Raw genomic sequence first — 24,082 nt, forward strand, 5'->3', positions numbered from 1 at the left:
TAAGATGCAACGCAAAAGTCACCTTGTTTGGCTTCCATTCATTTGCTTATTCATTCAGTTCTTCACAAGGTGAAAGAGCAATGGAAAATGTATCACATTAAGATTTCTTGATGGAGTCTGGACTGTATCAACATGGTATCAAGCTAAGGAACCATTCAGGGCTCTCTGATAAGAACCAACTGAGAGGACATGAATTGTGCTTCCATCTGTTTTTTTATTTTATTTTTATTTTTTATTTTTTATTTTTTAAGACAGAGTCTTGCTCTGTCACCCAGGCTGGAGTGCAATGGCACAATCTTGGCTCACTGCAAACTCCGCCTCCTGACAGAGTCTCACTCTGTTGCCCTGGCTGGAGTGCAGTGGTGCGATCTTGGCTCACTGCAACCACTGCCTCCCAGGTTCAAGCAATCCTCCTGCCTCAGCCTCCCAAGTAGCTGGGATTACAGACATGGGCCACTACGCCCGGCTAATTTTTGTATTTTTAGTAGAGACAGGGTTTCACCATGTTGGCCAGGCTGGTCTTAATTAAACTCCTGACCTCAGGTGATCCACCCACCTCGGTCTCCCAAAGTGCTGGGATTACAGGTGTGAGCTACCACACCTGACCAAGCTTTTATCTGAAGTCTTTACCTCAATAAACACATACACACACACTAACATAAATAACTCCATCCCCTCCAACACCAAATGGAGATGCTCAGGGCTCAATCGAGAGAACATCAACATCAAGAATGAGTAAAGAGCCTGAACTGGTACACTTATAGGGGCAAGAAGTTCCAAAGTAAGTACTACAGGCAGTGTGGACCTTCAAACCACAGTGGCCGTACTTGCAAACGATAAAATTCCATCCTGTGAACACTCAGAATAGCAGCTGCTCCACTCTTGGGAATAGGATGTAGGATAGAGGAAATGGAAAAGGAGATACACAGAAGGGCGTATATGTAGGGAAGAAAGAATGAAAAATCCACCCCCACAATACATACAGCAATATGAAACAGGCTATCAAAATGATCAAAATCAAATTGCAGAGACCAGAAGCAGAAAAGGATGAGAAATATGCAATGGAAAATTAATAGTGTGGACAAAAAGCTCTAAGAGTTCAAGGAAAGAAGAAAAATTGGATGGAATTATATAGAAAGATTGCAGAAGAGAATGAGACCTTCTGCAGAAGTGGCTCAGAGGTAACTTTATAAACCGTAGGCCAGACCACGAAAAAAAGAAAGTGGTCTTGCCAACCTGTACAATTATGGCCTTTCCTCATCTCCTCCACAGAACCAGCCTGAGTTTACATGTGCTACCAGGAGAACCAGCCTGAGTTTACATGTGCTACCAGGAGAACCAGCATTGGTCTGTTTGCCTGTCTCAGGGATCAGCTGCCCTTGTGGTCACTCTGCTCAGGCAGAGTGGATCCGAAATGAAATGCCTTTTATCACTACTTCTCAGACCTTGATTAAATAATTGTCAACTCTAAGATGCAGAGTGTAAGAACTTCAGCTTTCTCCAACCCCAGTGGAGCATGTGCCTTTTGTTTTTTCTTCAAGCAAACACACAAAGGTGGAAAATTAATAAGAGATTGTATTTTGCAGTTTGTGGATAAAAGGTCCAAAGGTAAATCCCCAGACTTTCCATCATGGCAGAGCCTTAGATATGTCTGTCAAGCTAGTAAATCTCCTTAGAGAACTTTTTAAGACCATGTGTTCCTAAAGCTGGGGCTTTATGGAATTATGTCTGGCATCTAATTTATTCTCTTTGTGAACCAAAACATAGGCCCACTGTGTATCACATTGTATCACCATTCTCAGTCATCATACTAAACACCAGTACCAGAAACTGATACCCAGATCAGAGAATCTCTGAGGACAGAGGTAGGAGGTTGTGAAAAGAAAATCTCGAGACCCCAAACTCACTATACCAAAGGCAAAAGTTAAGCTCAGAAACTGAGTCACACAAAAAAGAAAAAAAGCCTTTCCTTTTGTTCCTAAACAGATAACTGTAAAATAAAAGGCCACAAATCTCCCCAGGTAGCTTCCCTCACTCTGATAATGTAAATTAATGGCTTATCTTCACAGGTACAGGACAAAGACAAGACTAGAAATCATCCCTCCTCCTACCTCAAAATAGACTGTTTATTTACTTATCTTATGTAAAATGCAGATTTACTGAGTGCAAGATATATGTATAATTGATTGTTCCTTTATGCCTTTCACATGCAACATGGATTTAGTGAGTGCCAATCAAAGCCTCACAAGAATGTGAACAGTTGCCTCATTACATACCCTCCCTTTAATTTTCTTTCCTCCTTCCCCTCCTGCCTGCTTTTACTCCTTTAAATATTCAAACCCCCAAAACCCTCTTAGGAAAAAAGTACAGGCTGTAGATCCCACTGAGACTTGTGTCTGTTTTTCTCAGGCGTGTCCTCAACCTCAGCAAAATAAACCTCTAAATGGATTGACACCTGTCTCAAACACTTTTTGTTTTACAAGATCAAAGTAAGGTTTGAAAACATAACAGATCAAATCTCCAAACTCAGCCAATCCTGAGATTTGAGAAGCAGGCAAAGTGACAACCAGAATAAGAATGACAGCTAGCCCTGAAATAGAAAGATAGCAGAAGGGTGGTGAACAGAACATGAACAGTGAACAGCAATAAAGCAAAAAGATCCTCCAGTGCTTTCTCTCCTCACTTCCTTGTAGGAAGAGAAAACTGGTAGCTTGGATAGGTTACCACTCCCTACCTGAGAGGCATCTGAATGGCAGCAGATATTCTGCACTAATTGGTACAAATTTCCCTCTTGCAACTTAGTCTGGCAGCTGTGCTATTACTTCCCTCATTGCTGACCTAGGGAAGATCTCTCTGGAACTCTCTGTGAAGGAAATAGAAAATCTTTCTAGGATTTTCCTTGAAACCTAGAGGATGCTGGACAAGTCCATCCAAAATGCCGTTCCTTGATCAAGGTTTACAACAGTATAAAGGGCTCAAGAGAAGGGAGCTCAATGGACCATGTGTTAATATATAGGGATCATGTATTAAATTGATCTCCTGCCTGGTTGAAAACCTGAAAGTTGCTCACAGAAGCCTCTAGGGGCCATATTGAATCTGTCATCTATGAGACCAGAAACAGAGAAACAGAGTATGTCAAGATGATGAAGACTTAAAGCCTCAACATTTCTCAGAGTTGGAGGACCATGGGCCTCAGAATCAACCAAGGGCATTGTTAAAAATGCAGACAATCTGGGCCCTACACTAAATCTACTAATCAGAATAACTGAATCACAAATCTGTATCTTAAGATTCTCCTACCCCCACTTTTAACCTCACTCCACTGACCTAGGAAATTCCATTCTTTTCTGTCCTTCTAGTATTGGTCACTTTCAAGGGAGAAGGGGGTTAAATCCCACAGTCTACTTAATATCATGGGGGAGAATATAAATCATCACTCACTTTATCCCTCTGGGAAGAATAGAAAAACAAGATACCAGCAAACCCTGCAAGAGGATATGAGCCAATTAGAGCCCCTAAACTGAGAAGGGTAGTATCATCAGGACCTGAATGATTTGAAACTCCCAGGGTATGCTGGTACTCAGTAGGTGCTTAATAAATATGGAAAGGGAGGGAGAAAGGAAAAGAAGGAGAGATGGGGTGGGGGGGAGGGAGAGAGAGAAAGAAAAGAAAGAAAGAAGAAAGAAAGAAAGAAAGAAAGAAAGAAAGAAAGAAAGAAAGAAAGAAAGAAAGGTGAAAAAATAGAAAAGAGAGGAAGGAAAGAAGGAAGGAAGGAAGGAAGGGAAAAGAAAAGGAAAAGGAAAGGAAAGAAAAGAAAAGAAAACGGAAAGAAAGAAAGAGAAGAAAAGAAAGAAAGAAAAAGAAAAGAAAGAAAGAAAGAGAAAGAAAAGAAAGAAAAAGAAAGAAAGAAGAAAGAAAGAAAGAAAGAAAGAAAGAAAGAAAGGAAGAAAGAAAGAAAGAAAGAAAGAAAGAAAGAAAGAAAGAAAGAAAGAAAGAAAGAAAGAAAGAGGGAGGGAGGGGGAGAGAAAGAGAGAGAGGAAGCGGGAAGGGACAGACAGAGACAGAGAAAATGAATGACCAGCCTTAATCTTGTGTTAATTTTCAACCTCCGCATTCTGCCCAGGCCTTACTCTCAGCTCTAACCCACTTACAGTCAACCCCTTTCACTTTCATTTGAGATAATGGGAATTCTCATTCATCATGCTGACTCTTTTTGATGAAGGTCTCCTGGCCTACTGAGTTAAGAAACCCTCAGCCCATGTCAACTGCTATCCTCTCTGATTCTCTAATCTGACAGCTTCTTAAAGAAGAAAGCATTTTTTCTATTTTACATAAAAGGTACTTCTCAAGGTCAGAGCAGCAGAGGCGTACACACAGAGGACAAAGTGTGGATCAATCCACAGCACCAGAGCTCAGCTCCCCTCACTGTTTCATCAGCTCTTTAGTTCCTGTGCAAAGCCGAGCTCCTTCCTCTGGCTCTGGGTGTGTGTAGGGGGTTTGGGGAGAGCAGATAACAGGGAGGAGATGGCATCTGTGGTGTTTTACAGATTGTTCACACTCTCTGCCTATGTGGCCTCTGGGTCTTCTGGTCTGCCATGAATCTGGGGGGCCCAGTTCCTGGCACCATCCCCACTGCCACTGGCACTCTGATTTCCAGATTTTCCATCCAACTATTAAATGTTGTAGGCACTCTTTCTGAAGGAATGCTGTATGCTGGGCACTGAGCATTGACCATTGGAAACAGAATGTGTGTGTGTTTATTTTTTAATTTCAAATTATGTGTAGCAGATTTGAAAAACAAAGAAAAATACAAACAATGTAATTAAAATAATCTCTAATCCTACTACTCATCAATAATCACTGTTAAGTGGATCTATGTGCTTGTTAAATTTGTAAATAAGTACAGAACTGTTTAATTTTTTCAAAATTAAATCATGTTATATTGTCTCTTCTTTTTCTTCTTCAATGTAAATGAACAATATTTTCCATGGTCATTACAATCTTTCATAACAATTTTTTAGGCTATATAATGTTCTATGATATAATTCATTTAGGCAATTATCTTTTTGGAGATTTGAGTAATTTCTAATTATTCACTATTATTTTTTAAACCACTGGGATAAACATATGCATTTGTAAGCATATACACACAATTCTGATCATTTCCTTAGGATTAATTCCTAGAATAGGAATTGCTTAGTGGGCATAAGTATGTTTAAGGCTTATGATGGCTATCATTAAATCACTCTACATACGTTATAAGCATTTAAATTCCCATTAACACTAAGAGAGCATTTCCATTTTTCTTACCCTTATAACTACCAAATACTACATTTCCCTTTTTTAAAAATTTCATAAGCAAACAACAAATTTTGGAATGCATTTTGTTTGTCATCTCCTATCAATTGTCTATCCATTTCCTTTGTTCATTTTCCTACTGTGTGTGTGTTTGTTTTTGTTTTGTTTTTTTTTCACCTTTTTGTATATTGATCAGTGCTATGTTCTGAGTGTTTTTGAGAATGGACTCCTCATGAAGGGGATTAATGACCTTACAAAAGAGCCCCTAGACTGCTAGCTAGTTCCTTCCACCATGTGAGGACACAGCTAAAGGGTGCTACCTATGAAGCAGAGAGCAGCCCTCCCCTGACATGACTCTATCAGCACTTTGATCTTGAACTGTCCAGCCTCCAGAATGGTAAGAAATAAATTTCTGTTATTTACAAGCTACCCAGTCTATGGTATTTTCTTATAGGAGCCTGAATGGAGTAAGACAATCTGTTAAGACTGTTTATATAGTAAGGACTGGATTATAAGTCGCAAATATTTTTCCACTTTAAAAATTTAACTTACTCACAAATTTTATATGAAAAATAAGTATGGTAGTCTATTTTTGTGTAACGTTTTATGTCTTTGTTTTTATGTCAAAAGAAAGACTTTTCCATTTAACTCTTTAATCCATTGTTAATGTATTTTAGTATATTGTGTGTTATAAAGATTAATTTTCTCAGGTAACTAATTGTTATAGCACTGAAAATTAACAAATTTCTTCTTTAATCATGAATTTGGAATCTTTATTTAACCATATACTACATTTTTATGTTTGCAGGTATCTGTTTCAGAGTTTTGCTTTGTTTTGTTTTCTGCTCAATTAACTTTTCTGTATTTTTGCTTCAATATAAAGTAGTATGTATTTTAGCTTTAAAATACATTTTACTATCTAGTAAGATAGCATTTCTTTTTTTCAAACTTCTCTAATTGGCTGTTTCTATTCTAAGAGATGTAATTTTTTGACCTTCCATTCTAATATCTGCTCACAGAGTCTAAAATTACAAGATATAATGAAAGAGGGCATTTTTTCTTAACCTTCCATAATATCCCTTTGTTCTTAATTTCACCACTTAAAAATTTTTTTTTAACTTTTATTTTAGGTTCAGGAGTACATGTGCAGGTTTTTTATATAGGTAAATTGAATGTCACAGGGGTCTGGTGTATAGATTATTTTGTCACCCAGGTAATAAGCATAGTACCTGACAGGTAGTTTTTTTATGCTTTCCCTCCTTCCACCCTCTACCCTCAAGGAAGACTTGGTGTCTCTTGTTCCCTTCTTTGAGTCCTTGTGTTCTTGTTGTTTAGCTCCCACTTGTGAGTGAGAACACGTGGTAGCTGGTTTTCTGTTCCTGCATCAATTCCCTTATGATAATGGCCTCTAGCTCCATCCATGTTGTTGCAAAGGACATGATCTCATTCTTTTTTATGGCTGTGTAGTATTCCATGGTGTATACGTTCCACATTTTCTTTATCCATCGATGGTCATACAGGTTGACTCCATGTCTTTGCCATTGTGAATAGTACCACAATGAACATAGGTGTGCATTGTCTTTATAGTAGAATGATTTATATTCTTTTGGATACACACCCAATAATAATAATGGATTATTGGGTTAAATGATGATTCTGTTTTAAATTATTTGAGAAATTGCCACACTACTTTCCACAATGGCTAAACTGATTTATATTCCCACCAACAGTGTATAAGCTTTCCCTTTTCTCCATGACCTCAACAGCATCTGTTATTTTTGACTTTTTAATGAAAGCCATTCTGACTGGTATGAGATAATATCTCATTGTAGTTTTGATTTGCATTTCACTAATAATTAGTGATGTTGAGCATTTTTCCATATGCTTGTTGCCCTTATGTAGGTCTTCTGTTGAAACGTGTCTACTCATGTCCTTTGCCCACTTTTTAACGAGGTTGTTTTTCTCTTGTTAAGTTCTTTATAGATTGTGGATATTAGACCTTTGTCAAATGCATAGTTCGCAAGTATTTTCTTCTATTCTGTAGGTTGTCTGTTTACTCTATTGATGACTTATTTTGCTGTGCAGAAGCTCTTTAGTTTAATTAGGTCCCATTTATCAATTTTTGCTTTTCTTGCAATTGCTTTTGGCATCATCGTCATGAAGTCTTTGCCAGGTCCTGTGTCCAGAGTTGTATTTCCTAGGTTATCTTACAGGTTTTTATAGTTTTTTATTTTCCATTTAATTCTTTAATCCATCTTGAATTGGTTTTGTGTATGGTATAAGGAAGGGGTTAGTTTCCATCTTCTCCATATGGCTAGTCAGTTATCCTAGCACAACTTACTGAATAGGGACTCCTTTCCCCATTGCTTGTTTTTGTCAACCTTGTTGAAGATCAGATGGTTGTATATGTCTGTTATTATTTCTGGGCTCTCTATTCTGTTCCACTGGTCTGTTTTTGTACTAGTACCATACTGTTTTGGTTACTGTAGCCCTGTCATATAGTTTGAAGTCAGGTAGTGTGATGCCTCCAGCTTTGTTTATTTTGCTTAGGATTGCCTTGGCTATTCAGGCTCTTTTTTGGTTCTTATGAATTTTAAAACAGTTTTTTCTAGTTCTGTGAATAATGTCATTGGTAGTTTGATAGGAATAGCACTGAATCTGTAAATTGCTTTGGGCAGTATGGCCATTTTAATAATATTGATTCTTCCTATGCTTCAGCATATTTTTCCACTTGTTTGTGGGTCATCTCTGATTTCTTTGAGCAGTGTTTTATATCGATAATTCTCATTGTAGAGATCTTTCACCTTCCTGGTTAGCTATATTCCTAGGTTGATTTTTTTAGCTATTTTGAATGAGATTCCTTTATTTATTTGGCTGTCAGCTTGGATGTAGTTGGTGTATAGAAATGCTACTAATTATTTATATTGATTTTGTATCCTAATATTTTGCTGAAGTTATCAGATCAAGGAGATTTCGGGCAGAGAGTATGGGGTTTTCTAGGTATATAATCATGTCATCCGCAAACAGGGATAGTTTGACTTCCTCTCTTCCTACTTGGATGCCTTTTATTTCTTCCTTTTGCCTGATTGCTCTGGTTAGGAATTCCAGTAAAATGTTAATAGAAGTGGTGAGAGAAGGCATCCTTGTCTTGTTCTGGTTTTCAAGGGGAATGCCTCCAGCTTTTACCCATTCAGTATAATATTGGCTATGAGTTTTTCATAGATGGCTCTTATTATTTTGAAGTATCTAACAAATGAATTTTTACCATTAACAGTTTCTAAAAATCTTGGTGGAATTTAATTGGAATCACATTAAACCCATAATAATTTGGGAACCCACAATGTCTTTACAAATTGAGGGTTCTCATTCATAAACTCTGTTTTCATTTTTCTAATATTTTGCTCAATTTGGGGGGTGGTACATGTGATTTTCTGATATATGTATACAATATGTAATAACCAAATCAGGGTAACTGGAATATCCATCACCTCAAACATTCATCTTTTCTTTATGTTGAAAATATTCCAAGTCTTCTAGCTATTTTGAACTACACATTATTGTTAACTGTAGTCACCCTATAATGCTGAACAGTTGATCATATTCCTTTCTAATGTATTTTTCTGTCCACTAAACACCCTCTCTCCATCCCCTCTCCCCTCCCCTGTTTGCAGTCTCTGATTTTTATTTATTTAGTCAAGTTATTTTAATAATCTTTTAAAAATAGCTTCTATGGCATTTGCAGTTTTCTTTATCTAGGCTTTGCACTAAATTTCGGATTAAGGTAAATCACAGATATTTTACATTTGTACTGCTCATATGTATAATAGTTTCCCATTATATCTTTGAGGCCATAATAGATGTATAGACAAAAGTTATGAAATTTCTTATATCTATTTGAGACTTTTTTAACATTTTTATTACTCTATATTTGTTTTTATAGTTAGTGTTCATCTCTTTTTGATGATTCTTTTTCTATTCTCCCCCTGCTTTGTGTAACAAGAAAATGTTCATGCATACTTTTGTAGTTTGGTGGGTCTATGCTCTGTGGCCCCCAGGGCAGATGGTTTGGTAGAGGTGGTCTAAAGGAATGTTTGCATTTTTTAATATGAGTTTATCCATCAGACAGAGACACAAAAGGAATATTCCTATTTTTTCCTCCTACCTTCAATCACTCTGACATCCTTCAGATTCTTCTCCAACAACTCATTCTGCCTGGAACTATCTCCCTCCAATCCATTTCAGCAATATTTATCCCTTTAATTCATTTTCTCCTAAAAGGCTTCTCCCTGTCCATGATCAGAATTGTCCAGTGCTCTGAAGGAAATTAATTATTCCTTTATTATGAAACTGTATGCATGTCTGTCTCCACACCAAAATCTAAAACAGAAAATGATGATCCCCAACACCTAGCACTGTGTCTGGTACACAGTAGGTACTCAGTAAATGTTAAATTGAATTGAATTGAGTGAAACATTCACTTATATATGTCTAAGCAAGTTAATAAGAAAGGAACAAAGAGGAACAAGATGTAAACATATTTTCAGCCATATTGACATGTGCAAAAAAAAAAGTTTTCTATTTTCTTATTCCACTTTTTCAAAGCTAGTGTTTGCTTAAGTCACAGACACCTGCTGCTCTGCAGCTGTATCAGGGAATATATTTGTGCTCTAAATTACCAGCTCAGAGCTTCCCAGTGGCTTTTCTACTAACAAGCTGCCAAGTCTAGAATGATGAGGTTTCTGTTTTAGCTGACAACCAAAACAAAATCTGGCTGCTCTGAACAGGCTCTTTCACTCCACCTGCTGTTTCTACAGCTAAAGTGTAGAAGGACATAGGAATCACCTAAGCCCAAGGCCAGGATTCTGATAGAAATCTAGAAATCCATGGATTTCAACACAAGGCATTGTGAAATTGCTTGCATGTTATGTGTTTACTCCTGTTGAAACCACCCATGAAAAATATGAGAAAGTTTTAAAACTTTAAAAGCTGTCCATGGCTTTTCCTGTGCAGGAACCTATCTTCGATAACAGCATTAAGAGCTAGAATATGGTAGGGCTCAGGAATCCACCTGTCTTTTCACCTCTAAAAAGGAGGAATAAACTAGTACAACTCATCTTCGCTTCTCCAAATCTTCCCTTGCAAAAAAGAATGACTCATGGGAGAAATTTCAGAGACTGAGACAAGTTGTGAGGAGGTATTTAGGGACTAAGCGGGCCTTTCAGTCTCATGCACATCAGTCTTGGCACCAACTGAGGTTCTGTCAGAGTGTACTAAGTATAAAAAAAAAACCATCATTCTCATCACATTGTATCAACTTAATAAGTCTCTCGTCTGCTTTGGATGAACCCACTTGGTGGGGCAGGAGGTGAGAGACTAGGGAGACCTCAGAAGGCCACAGCAGACACACCAAACCATCCCCCACATTCCACAGCACCAGACACAGAGAAGACACTTTGAATTGCTGGATATTTTTAGTGAATCATGGATAAACAAAAATAGTGTTTTAATAATAATTTAAACATTATAAAACATTAGTTTATTGAATGTTTACTATTCATCAAACACTGTGATAGCACTTTAAATGCATTATCTAATTAAACTGTCACCCCGAAATCACACAGTTGGTAAAGGATTTGAGAAGAATTTAGACCCAGGAAACATAACATTTATTTTCTCTTATTCATTCCCAATCTAGAAAACTTGTGAGCTGTCCTCCCAGACTATCCCAAATCACAGAAAGAAAATTCTCCTAATACACAGGGAGAAATCAAAAAAAGGAAAGGTTATGCAGATAGGCCAAGTAAAGTTCCAGGATGCCTGTCTTCCAGAAAGGGTTCTCACTGTAACAGGGACACAAGAACTGCTACCTCTTCAAGAAGGGCACAAACTCTGGGTTCTATCGCACTTTGCAGACAACCGATCCTGTAATAAATTTCTGAGGACATTTCTCCAGATGTAACTCCCTCCCTTCCCAACAAAATGTCAAGACTGCCTGCCTCACATATGGTGGCCTTCATAATAGGCATTTCAATGAGCTTTAGATTTAGGTAAAGAAAATTGTGTTATGGCATTTTAAAGCATCCTTAATATTGCTCATTTTAATATACTATTAGATAGAAGCATATCTTGGGGACATGATTTCTAAGCTAACTTGTTGGGGCTAAGCAGTTGAGTTAGTTAAGTTGACAAAGATGCATGTACATATTTTGAAACAGTGTTTCCCAAAATACAGTATTTAATGTATTCTCCCTCAATTCTTAGTTTACTGCTAAGCTGTCCTTTGGTTCCTGACAAATAAATCTAATGGTAGAATTGATTCTCTTCCTAGAATGTTTATTTCCAGCTAATATTATTTGAACTGAGGTGGTACTGGTATGTATGCTACTCCCTAAGATTAGCAAAGGCCAGTTATTAAAAACCACAACTACTCAGAACAAGTAACGTTTGTTTGTAATATGGGAGAAAGAGTAGAGGTTATAAAATAGATATGATAAAGTACATGAACTAATATGATTCATGACTTAGAGAAATGTGCCTGGGCCCTTAACCAGTCTGTCTATTCCTATTTTAGGGACTACTCTAGTAAGTTTAGCCATTTAGTACCTAAGGTTATCCTTGAGTTTCACCAAGAAATTAGGAGCATTTTTTGGTAAACAAATTCTGACAACGTGAGCTCCTGTCCCTAATGATAAACAAAAGTAAATATGAAAAGCAGGCAAGAGACACCCACAAGCAGAGCCGTCTGTGCCTACTGGGAGGCATGCTGTGCATATATCAAGGGTGAGCAGGAATTATTCTACATCATTCCAAACACAAAACAAAACAAAGCAGATGGTGTTCGCTGCCCCCTGCTCAAGATCAAAGAAGAATTTACACAGACTAAAAAAAAAAAAAAACTACTTAAAGGAGTAGGCTTAATTTATAACCTCCCTGCTCCAAAGCTCGCCTGCCAATCAAGCTCACTCTGAGACTTGAGACTTGAGCATTTAGTCTTCCAACTCCAGTTTGTCCTACTGTGCTGATGCCAGATCAGCTCAACCTCTACCACAGTCCACAAACTGCAGGAAGTGGCAGAGAATCTTCTTGAATTTGAACTCTGGTGATAGTCAACTAAATAAATGCCAAGCCTTTCTTTAAAATAGCAGTAAGAATTACTGAGATCTGTCCCATACATTCTCTCCTTATCTCTTTTTATTTTTCCTTCTTTTTTTTGCACGTCTGGGTTATAAAAAGGGAGAATGGTGCATCTCTTGGGGGAGACACTTGCCATCTCCCCCTCTTCAGCCTTTCTATTTCTGCAAAGAAGAGTCGCCTACCTCTCCCCAAAGCCAGAAAGTTAAAGAGCAGGAATGCCGTTTCCCTCACTTTTACTACTGCTTCCTGATTAGCGAGAACAGTCACTGATTGGGCCACAGTTCTATCGGGTGGGGCTAGGGCTTGGCCTTCTACATTTGTGTCTTGTGGCCTCTGGATCTTTGGTTCTTGGTGGCAACAGTGAGTGCACATCTTCTACCAGGCTTCTTGGTCCCAGTTACAATTGAGCAAATAAGCAAAGCTTCCATCCGGTGCAGGAGACTCACTGCTTTCTACACCCCCTGAAAAGGTTTGGGAGTATGAGACGTGCCTGCTGCTGTCGGCGGAACGTTCCTCAGGGTCTCCTAGACAGGATCCCCCAAGCATTGGATCCCAAGTCTTGATGAGGGTGGGAGTAAGTCCCCATCTAAATTGCATTCCCCCATGCACATGACCGGGCATTTAGGAGATATTTTGCAGTTGCCCAGAGAGTATCCCAAGCCTTTAATCACCATATTGCTAGTGATCACTATGCCTATGTTATCAATCAGAATCCTGAGAGATGAGAATTAGGCTCCCCTAAATCTGATGTCATCCAAGTTTCTCACTAGGAGGAGGCAGTGAAGGGATCTGAACTCAGGTCTTCTCATTCCAGATCCAACCGTCCCAAATCTCACATCATATCAGGCAATCAGGGCCAAGTTTGCAAGAAGTGGGACAGGGAGATGGGGATGGGAATAGTGAAGTACAATATCCCATTGCTTCTAATTGTTTTCCCTGTGATTCAAGTCCCTGATTAAAACAGAGTTACTAATCTGTAAAAATAAGACCTCAAAAGCACTGGCAACAAAGACAAAAATAAACAAATGAGATCATATCAGACTAAAAAGCTTCTGCACTGCAAAAGAAACAGTCAACAGAGTGAAAAGATAGCCTATACAATAGAAGAAAATGTTTGCAAACTACTCATTTGACAGGGGATTAATATCCAGAATATACAAGGGACTCCAATATCTCAACACCAACAACAGAAAAATGATTTTAAAAATGGGCAAATAATCTGAACAAACATTTCTCAAATGAAGACATACAAATGACCAACAAATATATGAAAAAATACTCAACGTCTTTAATCATCAGGGAAATGCACATTAAAGCCACAGTAAGGTATCATTTCACCCCAGGTAGGATGGCTATTATGAAAAAGACAAAAACAAAAAACAAATGCTGGTGAGGATGCAGAGAAAAATAAACTCTTATACACAGTGGGAATGCAAACTAGTATACTCATCATAGAAAACAGTATGAAATTTCCTCAAAACACTATAAATAGAACTACCATATGATCCAGCAATCCCACTACTGGGTATTTATCCAAAGGAAAGGAAATCAGTGTATGGAAGAGACATCTGGACCCCCATGTTTACTGAAGCACTATTCACAATAGCCAAGATATGGAATCAACCTAGGTGTCTAACCACAGATGAATGCATAAAGAAAATGTGGTATAGATATACAATTACATATTATTCAATCATAAAAAAGAATGAAATTCTGTTATTCAAGGCAACATGGATACAACTGGAGGACATTGAAGTGGTTCCAAGATGGCCAAACAGGAACAGCTCCAGTCCACAGCTCCCAGCATGAGTGATGCAGAAGATGGGTGATTTCTGCTTTTCCAACTGAGGTACTGGGTGCATCTCACTGGGGATTGTTGGACAGTGGGTGCAGTACACCGAGCATGAGCCAAAGCAGGGTGAGGCACTGCCTCACCCAGGAAGCACAGGGGGTCAGGGAATTCCCTTTCCTAGCCAAGGGAAGGGGGAACAAACAGCACCTAGAAAATTGGGGCACTCCCACCCTAATGCTGCACTTTTCCAACAGTCTTAGCAAATGGCACAACAGGAGATTGTATCCTGCACATGGCTCAGAGGGTCCTATGCCCATGGAGCCTCGCTCATTGCTAGCACAGCAGTCTGAGATTGAACTGCAATGTGGCAGCGAGGCTGGGGGAGGGGCACCCTCCATTGCTGAGGATTGAGTAGGTAAACAAAGCCACCAGGAAGCTCGAACTAGGTGGAGCCCACTGCAGCTCAAGGAGGCCTGCCTGCCTCTGTACACTCCACCTCTGGGGGCAGGACACAGCCAAACAAAAGGCAGCAGAAACCTCTGCAGACTTAAATGTCCCTGTCTGACAGCTTGGAAGAGAGTAGTGGTTCTCCCAGCACACAGCTTGAGATCTGAGAATGGACAGGCTGCCTCCTCAAGTGGGTCCCTGACCCCAGAGTAGCCTAACCAGGAGGCAACCCCCAGTAGGGGCAGACTGACACCTCACACGGCAGGGTATCCCTCTGAGACAGAGCTTCCAGAGGAACCATCAGGCAGCAACATCTGCTGTTCACCAATATTTGCTGTTCTGCAGCCTCCTCTCCTGATACCCAGGCAAACAGGGTCTGGAGTGGACCTCCAGCAAACTCCAACAGACCTGCAGCTGATGGTCCTGACTGTTAGAAGGAAAACTAACAAACGGAAAGGACATCCACACCAAAACCCCATCTGTATGTCACCATCATCAAAGACCAAAGGTAGATAAAACCACAAAGATGGGGAAATAACAGAGCAGAACAACTGAAAATTCTAAAAATCAGAGCGCCTCTCCTCCTCCAAAGGAATGCAGCTCCTCACCAGCAATGGAACAAAGCTGGACAGAGAATGACTTTGACGAGTTGAGAGCAGAAGGCTACAGATGATCAAATTTCTCCAAGCTAAAGGAGGAAGTTCGAACCCAACTCAAAGAAGTTAAAAATCTTGAAGAAAGATTAGACGAATGGCTAACTAGAATAACCAATGCAGAGAAGTCCTTAAAGGACCTGACGGAGCTGAAAACCATGGCACAAGAACTACGTGATGAATGCACAAGCTTCAGTAGCCAATTCGATCAACTGGAAGAAAGGGTATCAGTAATGGAAGATCAAATGAATGAAATGAAGTGAGAAGTTTAGAGAAAAAAGGGTAAAAAGAAACGAACAAAGCCTCCAAGAAATATGGGACTATGTGAAAAGACCAAATCTATGTCTGATTGGTGTACCTGAAAGTGACGGGGAGAATGGAACCAAGTTGGAAAACACTCTGCAGGATATTATCCAGGAGGACCTCCCAAAACTAGCAAGACAGGCCAACATTCAAATTCAGGAAATACAGAGAACAACACAAAGATACTCTTCAAGAGAGCAACTCCAAGACACATAATTATCAGATTCACCAAAGTTGAAATGAAGGAAAAGATGTTAAGGGCAATCAGAGAGAAAGGTCGCGTTACCCACAAAGGGAAGCCCATCAGACTAACAGTGGATCTCTCGGCAGAAACTTAGCCAGAAGAGAGTGGGGGCCGGTATTCAACATTCTTAAAGAAAAGAATTTTCAACCCAGAATTTCATATCCAGCCAAACTAAGCTTCATAAGTGAAGGAGAAATAAAATACTTTACAGACAAGCAAATGCTGAGTGATTTTGTCACCACCAGGCCTGCCCTAAAAGAGCTCCTGAAGGAAGCACTAAACATGGAAAGGAACAACTGGTACCAGCCACTGCAAAAACATACCAAATTGTAAAGACCATCGAGGACAGGAAGAAACTGCATCAACTAATGAGCAAAATAACCAGCTAACATCATAATGACAGGATCGAATTCACACATAACAATATTAACTTTAAATGTAAATGAGCTAAATGCTCCAATTAAAAGACATAGATTGGCAAATTGGATAAAGAGTCAAGACCCATCAATGTGCTGTATTCAGTAAACCCATCTCACGTGCAGAGACACACATAGGCTCAAAATAAAGGGATGGAGGAAGATCTACCAAGCAAATGGAAAACAAAAAGAGGCAGGGGTTGCAATCCTAGCCTCGGATAAAACAGACTTTAAACCAACAAAGATCTAAAGAGACAAAGAAGGCCATTACATAATGGTAAAGGGATCAATTCAACAAGGAGAGCTAACTATCTTAAGTATATATGCACCCAATACAAGAGCACCCAGATTCACAAAGCAAGTCCTTAGAGACCTACAAAGAGACTTAGACTCACACATAATAATAATGGGAGACTTTAACACCCCACTGTCAATATCAGACAGATCAACAAGACAGAAAGTTAACAAGGATATCCAGGAATTGAACTCAGCTCTGCACCAAGCAGACCTATAGACATCTACAGAACTCTCCACCCCAAATCAACAGAATATACATTCTTCTCAGCACCACACCACACTTACTCCAAAATTGACCACATAGTTGGAAGTAAAGCACTCTTCAGCAAATGTAAAAGAACAAAAATTATAACAAACTGTCTCTCAGACCACAGTGCAATCAAACTAGAACTGAGGATTAAGAAACTCACTCAAAACCACTCAACTACATGGAAACTGAACAACCTGCTCCTGAATGACTACTGGATACATAATGAAATGAAGGCAGAAACAAAGATGTTCTTGAAACAAACAAGAACAAAGACACAACATACCAGAATCTCTGAGACACATTTAAAGCAGTGTGTAGAGGGAAATTTATAGCACTAAATGCCCACAAGAGAAAGCAGGAAAGATCTAAAATTGACACGCTAACATCACAATTGAAAGAACTAGAGAAGCAAGAACAAACACATTCAAAAGCTAGCAGAAGGCAAGAAATAACTAAGATCAGAGCAGAACTGAAGGAGATAGAGACACAAAAAACCCTTCAAAAAATCAATGAATCCAGGAGCTGGTTTTCTGAAAAGGTCAACAAAATTGATAGACTGCTAGCAAGACTAATAAAGAAGAAAAGAGAGAAGAATCAAATAGATGCAATAAAAAATGATAAAGGAGTATCACCACCAATCCCACAGAAATACAAACAACCATCAGAGAATACTATAAACACCACTACACAAATAAACTAGAAAATCTAGAAGAAATGGATAAATTCCTTGACACATATCCTCTCCCAAGACTAAACCAGGAAGAAGTTGAATCTCTGAATAGACCAATAACAGGCTCTGAAATTGAGGCAATAATCAATAGCTTACCAACCAAGAAGAGTCCAGGACCTGATGGATTCACAGCCAAATTCTACCAGAGGTACAAGGAGGAACTGGTACCATTCCTTCTGAAACTATTCCAATCAATAGAAAAAGAGGGAATCCTCCCTAACTCATTTTATGAGGCCAGCATCATCCTGATAACAAAGCCTGGCAGAGACACAACAAAAAAAGAGAATTTTAGACCAATATCCCTGATGAACATTGATGCAAAAATCCTCAATAAAATACTGGCAAACTGAATCCAGCAGGACATTGAAAAGCTTATTCACCATGATCAAGTGGGCTTCATCCCTGGGATGCAAGGCTGGTTCAACATATGAAAATCAATAAACGTAATCCAGCATATAAACAGAACCAATGACAAAAACCACAAGATTATCTCAATAGATGCAGAAAAAGCCTTTGACAAAATTCAACAACCCTTCATACTAAAAACTCTCAATAAATTAGGTATTGATGGGACGTATCTCAAAATAAGAAGAGCAATCTATGACAAACCCACAGCCAATATCATACTGAATGGGCAAAAACTGGAAGCATTCCCTTTGAAAACTGGCACAAAATAGGGATGCCCTCTCTCACCACTCCTATTCAACATAGTGCTGGAAGTTCTGGCCAGGGCAATCAGGCAGAAAAAAGAAATAGAGTATTCAATTAGGAAAAGAAGAAGTCAAATTGTCCCTGTTTGCAGATGACATGATTGTATATCTAGAAAACCCCATAGTCTCAACCCCAAATCTCCTTAAGCTGATAAGCAACTTCAGCAAAGTCTCAGGATACCAAATCAATGTGCAAAAATCACAAGCATTCTTATACACCAATAGCAGACAAACAGAGAGCCAAATCATGAGTGAACTCCCATTCACAATTGCTTCAAAGAGAATAAAATATCTAGGAATCCAACTTACAAGGGCTGTGAAGGACCTCTTCAAGGAGAACTACAAACCACCACTCAAGGAAATAAGAGAGGACACAAACAAATGGAAGAACATTCCATGCTCATGGATAGGAAGAATCAATATTGTGAAAATGGCCATACTGCCCAAGGTAATTGATAGATTCAATGCCATCTCCATCAGGCTACCAATGACTTTCTTCACAGAATTGGAAAAAACTACTTTAAAGTTCATATGGAACTAAAAAAGAGCCCACATTGCCAAGTCAATCCTAAGCCAAAAGAACAAAGCTGGAGGCATCACACTACCTGACTTCAAACTATACTACAAGGCTACAGGAACCAAAACAGCATGGTGCTGGTACCAAAACAGAGATACAGACCAATGGAACAGAACAGAGCCCTCAGAAATAATACCACGCATCTACAACTATCCACACATCTACAACTATCTGATCTTTGACAAACCTGACAAAAACAAGAAATGGGGAAAGGATTCCCTATTTAACAAATGGTGCTGAGAAAACTGGCTAGCCATATGTAGAAAGCTAAAACTGGATCCCTTCCTTAAACCTTATACAAAAATTAATTGAAGATGGATTAAAGACTTAAACATTAGGCCTAAACCCATAAAAACCCTAGAAGAAAACCTAGGCAATACCATTCAGGACATAGGCATGGGCAAGGACTTCATGTCTAAAACACCAAAAGCAATGGCAACAAAAGCCAAAATTGACAAATTGGACCTAATTAAACTAAAGAGCTTCTGCACAGCAAAAGAAACTACCATCAGAGTGAACAGGCAACCTACAGAATGGGAGAAAATTTTTGCAATCTACTCATCTGACAAAGGGCTAATATCCAGAATCTACAAAGAACTCATACAAATTTACAAGAAAAAAACAAACAACCCCATCAACAAGTGGGTGAAGGATGTGAACAGACACTTCTCAAAAGAAGACATATATGCAGCCAAAAAACACATGAAAAAATGCTCATCATCACTGGCCATCAGAGAAATGCAAATCAAAACCACAATGAGATACCACCTCACACCAGTTAGAATGGCAATCATTAAAAAGTCAAGAATCAACAGGTGCTGGAGAGGATGTGGAGAAATAGGAACACTTTTACACTGTTGGTGGGACTGTAAACTGGTTCAACCATTGTGGAAGTCAGTGTGGCGATTCCTCAGGGATCTAGAACTAGAAATACCATTTGACCCAGCCATCCCATTACTGGGTATATACCCAAAGGATTATAAAGCATGCTGCTATAAAGACACATGCACATGTATGTTTATTGCAGCACTATTCACAATAGCAAAGACCTGGAACCAACCCAAATGTCCAACAATGATAGACTGGATTAAGAAAATGTGGCACATATACACCATGGAATACTATGCAGCCATAAAAAATGATGAGTTCGTGTCCTTTGTAGGGACATGGATGAAGCTGGAAACCATTATTCTCCGCAAACTATCGCAAGGACCAAAAACCAACCATTGCATGTTCTCACTCATAGGTGGGAATTGAACAATGAGAACACTTGGACACAGGAAGGGGAACATCACACACCAGGGCCTGTTGTGGGGTAGGGGGAGGGGGGAGGGATAGCATTAGGAGATATAACTAATGTAAATGACGAGTTAATGGGTGCAGCACACCAACATGGCACATGTATACATATGTAACAAACCTGCACGTTGTGCACATGTACCCTAGAACTTAAAGTATAATAATAAAAATAAATAAATAATAAAGCTACAGATAATAGCCTACTAAAAAAAAAAAAAGAACTGGAGGACATTATGTTAAGTGAAATAAGCCAAGAACAAAAGTTAAACACCACATGTTCTCACTCATATGCAGAAGGTAAACAAAGTTGATCTCATGGAATTAAAAAGAACAGAGGATACTAGAATCTGCGAAGGGTGGTAGGGGGAGGGATAGGGAGATATTTGTTAAGGATACAAAATTACAGCTAGATAGGAGCAATAAGTTCTAGTGGTTCTATACCACTGTAGGATGACTGTCATTAACAATAATATATTATTTCAAGTAGCTAGAAGGAGAATATTGAATGTTCCCAGCACAAAGTAATGAAAACTGTTTGAGATGACAAATATGCTAATTACCCTGATCCGATCACTATACATTATCTGTATCACTACGTGCCCCATAAATAGGTACAATTTTTGTCAATTTAAAAAATAATTTTAGAAAAAGACTTAAAAAATAAAAATGGGTAAGGAAAAATATTTTGAATATTTTGAAAAAAAAATTTTTAATTTTAATTAAAAACAAATAAAAATATTATTTTAGAGCAGTGGTTCTCAACTAGAGGTGATTTGGTGGCGTCCCTCTCCCTGTCCAAAATCAGGGTCCATTTTGCAATGTTCTGAGCCATTTTTAGTTGTTATAACTGGTGGATAAAGGACAGAAATGCAACTAAACATCCTGCAATCCACAGGACAACTCCCAAAACAAAGAATTGTGACCCCAAAATGTCAATCATGCCAAAGTCAAGAAACCCTATTTAAGAGGCTCAGTGAAACATGGATACCAAATATAAATGCAGCATTGCATATAAATGCATATGGCATGTAAATGCATCATTGCCTCAGATTGGTGAGAAGGGAAACCATCCTTGTAGTATGATTACTGCAACTTTGCCATAAGCCTTTTGTGGATCTATCAGCCTGGGCAAGTCATTACCAAAACTGTCAGGTGGGGAAAGCTTGTATTTGCCCTTCCCTATTCTATCTTCTCCCCTTTTTGAGGTCCTTAGCCCACCAGCATCTCCTACTCCTCCAGTCTCTGCTTGCAGACACTATAACTTCTCCATGCCTAGATGCTGTCTTGTCCAGTTCCTAACCAATCCTGAGCAGGACGAGAGAAAAAAAGCATATTAATACCCTTTGCCCCATAGAAAGTTCCTATAACTATTAAGGAATGCCTGTATTTTAGCTAGCTGCTTTATATATTACAGCTCACAAATTTAAAAACAATCATATGAGATAGGTATGATTTGAATTTTAAAGCTGAGGAAATTAAGGCTCAGAGAGGTTAAGTAACATACTCACTTTCTTAGAGGTAACAACAAGAAGCCAACATTCATATCTGTTCTGTATTAATTTCAAAGCACATCCTTATGCCACATTTAGTCAATACTTCACTTTCCTGTCCTAAAATCATATCAAGTTGGGTACAAGCAGTTTTTCAGATTTATATTTTAAATTATTGGAAAAAAATCTACAAGCCAAATAAATTATCGGTGTCTTCTTTAGTCTGTGTTTTAGTTAGGATGCTTTGATTGCAAGTTACAGAAACCAATTCAATCTAGATAAAATAAATTGGGGTAATTTATTACAGGGATGTAGGGATTCTCACAAAAACCAAGGAGATAAAAAACTGCAAAGCTGCTACTGCATTTTCTCTTTTCTCATTCTCACTCCAGATCAACTTTCTCAGCTTTCTCTCCTCCTTTGATAGTAAGGAAATATAGTTTGGACTGGCTCTGCCTAAGTTTCTGAAGTAGGACAAGGGCTATCTAAAAATGGACATTTTTCTCTCTGTAAGACATAAAAGATGCACCTTCCATAGAAGAGAATTTCAATTGACTATTTAAATACAACCTGAGAGTAATCCTACTGATGGGTACAGAGCTTTTCCTATTTCATCATACTGCCTTATTTATTCTTAGTAAGAATGCTTGGCAACACAGAGATTTGAAAATGAGGATAAACTGATTAAAAGTTTGACTTCTAGGGTTTGAGATTCACACAGATAGACATTTCAGCCAAAATTATCACATCACCTCCTGCCTTCTCTCCCATCTCACACTCAGATTGGCCTTCTAAGCTAACCTGCTTTTTGGCTGTTGTAAAAATAAATGGAAATACCTTGGATGCCAACAAATGATGTTGAGAGATAGAATAAATGCACTGAACAGAGGATAAGTTGGGGCAAGTGAAGACACTTTCTCTTTTACCCTATAAAATGCAGATACCTGAAGAGCTACTGCAGATGTCGTAAAGCAGCTATATTTTTAGCCCCTACTCATTACGACTTTTAGTGAACAGTCTCTCCGTTGTCTTAAGCCATTCATCTTTGGAGAAATATGGCCCCATTTCTCTGTTTATTTATCTGTTTGGAAATGGGAAAACATAAACTGTTGCACCGTAATAAATTTTCTCACTTTTAATAGTTCAAATGGTTGAACAGTAAAATGAAAGTCAAGCATTATTTTTTATTCCTTGGGTTTTTGTCATTTTGAGTATCCTTAGCACCATTTAATGTCATGATCCCTAAGAATAGCCTCAATTCTATTATCTGTCTTCTGAAGACGTTTTTCTCAAACTTTAGACATTTAAAAGTGGACTAGCAGACAGCCTAATCATCCTTTGTGTCTAGAAGTACAGAGAAAGCAGGTGTTTTTAGCTATCTAATTTCTAATCCACCCATGCAAATTTCAAAATGTAGAAAAGAAAAAAATAGGAAGGACTAAAATTATTCCAAAATAAAAATGTTTTCTAGGACAAGAGTTAAACAACCTCAAATTGTTCTTAACATAAAACTTGGTTGGAAAATACAAAGTTAACAAAATTTTAGATGCACCAAAGAATATGACACCTTTACTGTCTTAGTGACACCTTTGCTATTCAGGCAGATAATTCATTTTCATATGAAGAGATCAGTTTTGGATTTATGTAATCCATCTGCCTCATCCTGGTTCCTGAGAATTATAGCACAAGAGATGTTTCAGATAAACACATACTCTCTATTCCTGGATAGAGCTTCTAACCTGAATCTTTGTCTCTTTGCCTATCCCAAATGAGCTGAGATGGGCAAGTTAGAAGGAAATCCAAAGGTTTTCTTCTTACCTTTGAAGTCAGCTCCACACCATGCAGTCTGCCTGCTTATCTTCCCTGAGCTTTTCCAGATTCAACGGGGAGTCTCAGGAGGAAAGTAATTGAAGAAGGAAAATAGAATGAAAGAGAGACAACCCCACAAAAGCACTCAGGCCAAAATGCTTCCAAAAACACTAGCCAATAGCCACTGCCTTCCATCCAAACAAACAAAAAAAAAAGCCAAGAATTCCCACTCCCACCAATTGAAACCAATGAGACTCAATTCCCACCTACAATATCTAGGATGAAGAAGCAAAGAAAAGAAATGTCCATTCACTCTCCAGATGGAATAATTTCCTATCTCCTTATTTTTCCCTGAATAAACCATAAACCTTGAATGAATTGACCTATGTTCTTGGCTAATCTTTTCCCATGAGTTATGTCCAGTGTGCCATTAAAATGACTTCTCACTTACCTTCAGCATGTCTGCCTTAGATTGTAGGCTTTCATTTCCTACTGGTCTGTAAACTACCTGGAGACAGAACTTTTGTCACCTGCAGCTCAACAGTTAATAGCATGGACTTCAAAGCCAGACTATCTGATTGCTAATCACCGGTCTTTCCTTTACTGACTATGTGGTTTTGTTACTTTACCTCC

The sequence above is a fragment of the Symphalangus syndactylus genome, chromosome 14 (assembly GCF_028878055.3).
Source record: "Symphalangus syndactylus isolate Jambi chromosome 14, NHGRI_mSymSyn1-v2.1_pri, whole genome shotgun sequence".
In the NCBI taxonomy this organism is placed as follows: domain Eukaryota; kingdom Metazoa; phylum Chordata; class Mammalia; order Primates; family Hylobatidae; genus Symphalangus; species Symphalangus syndactylus.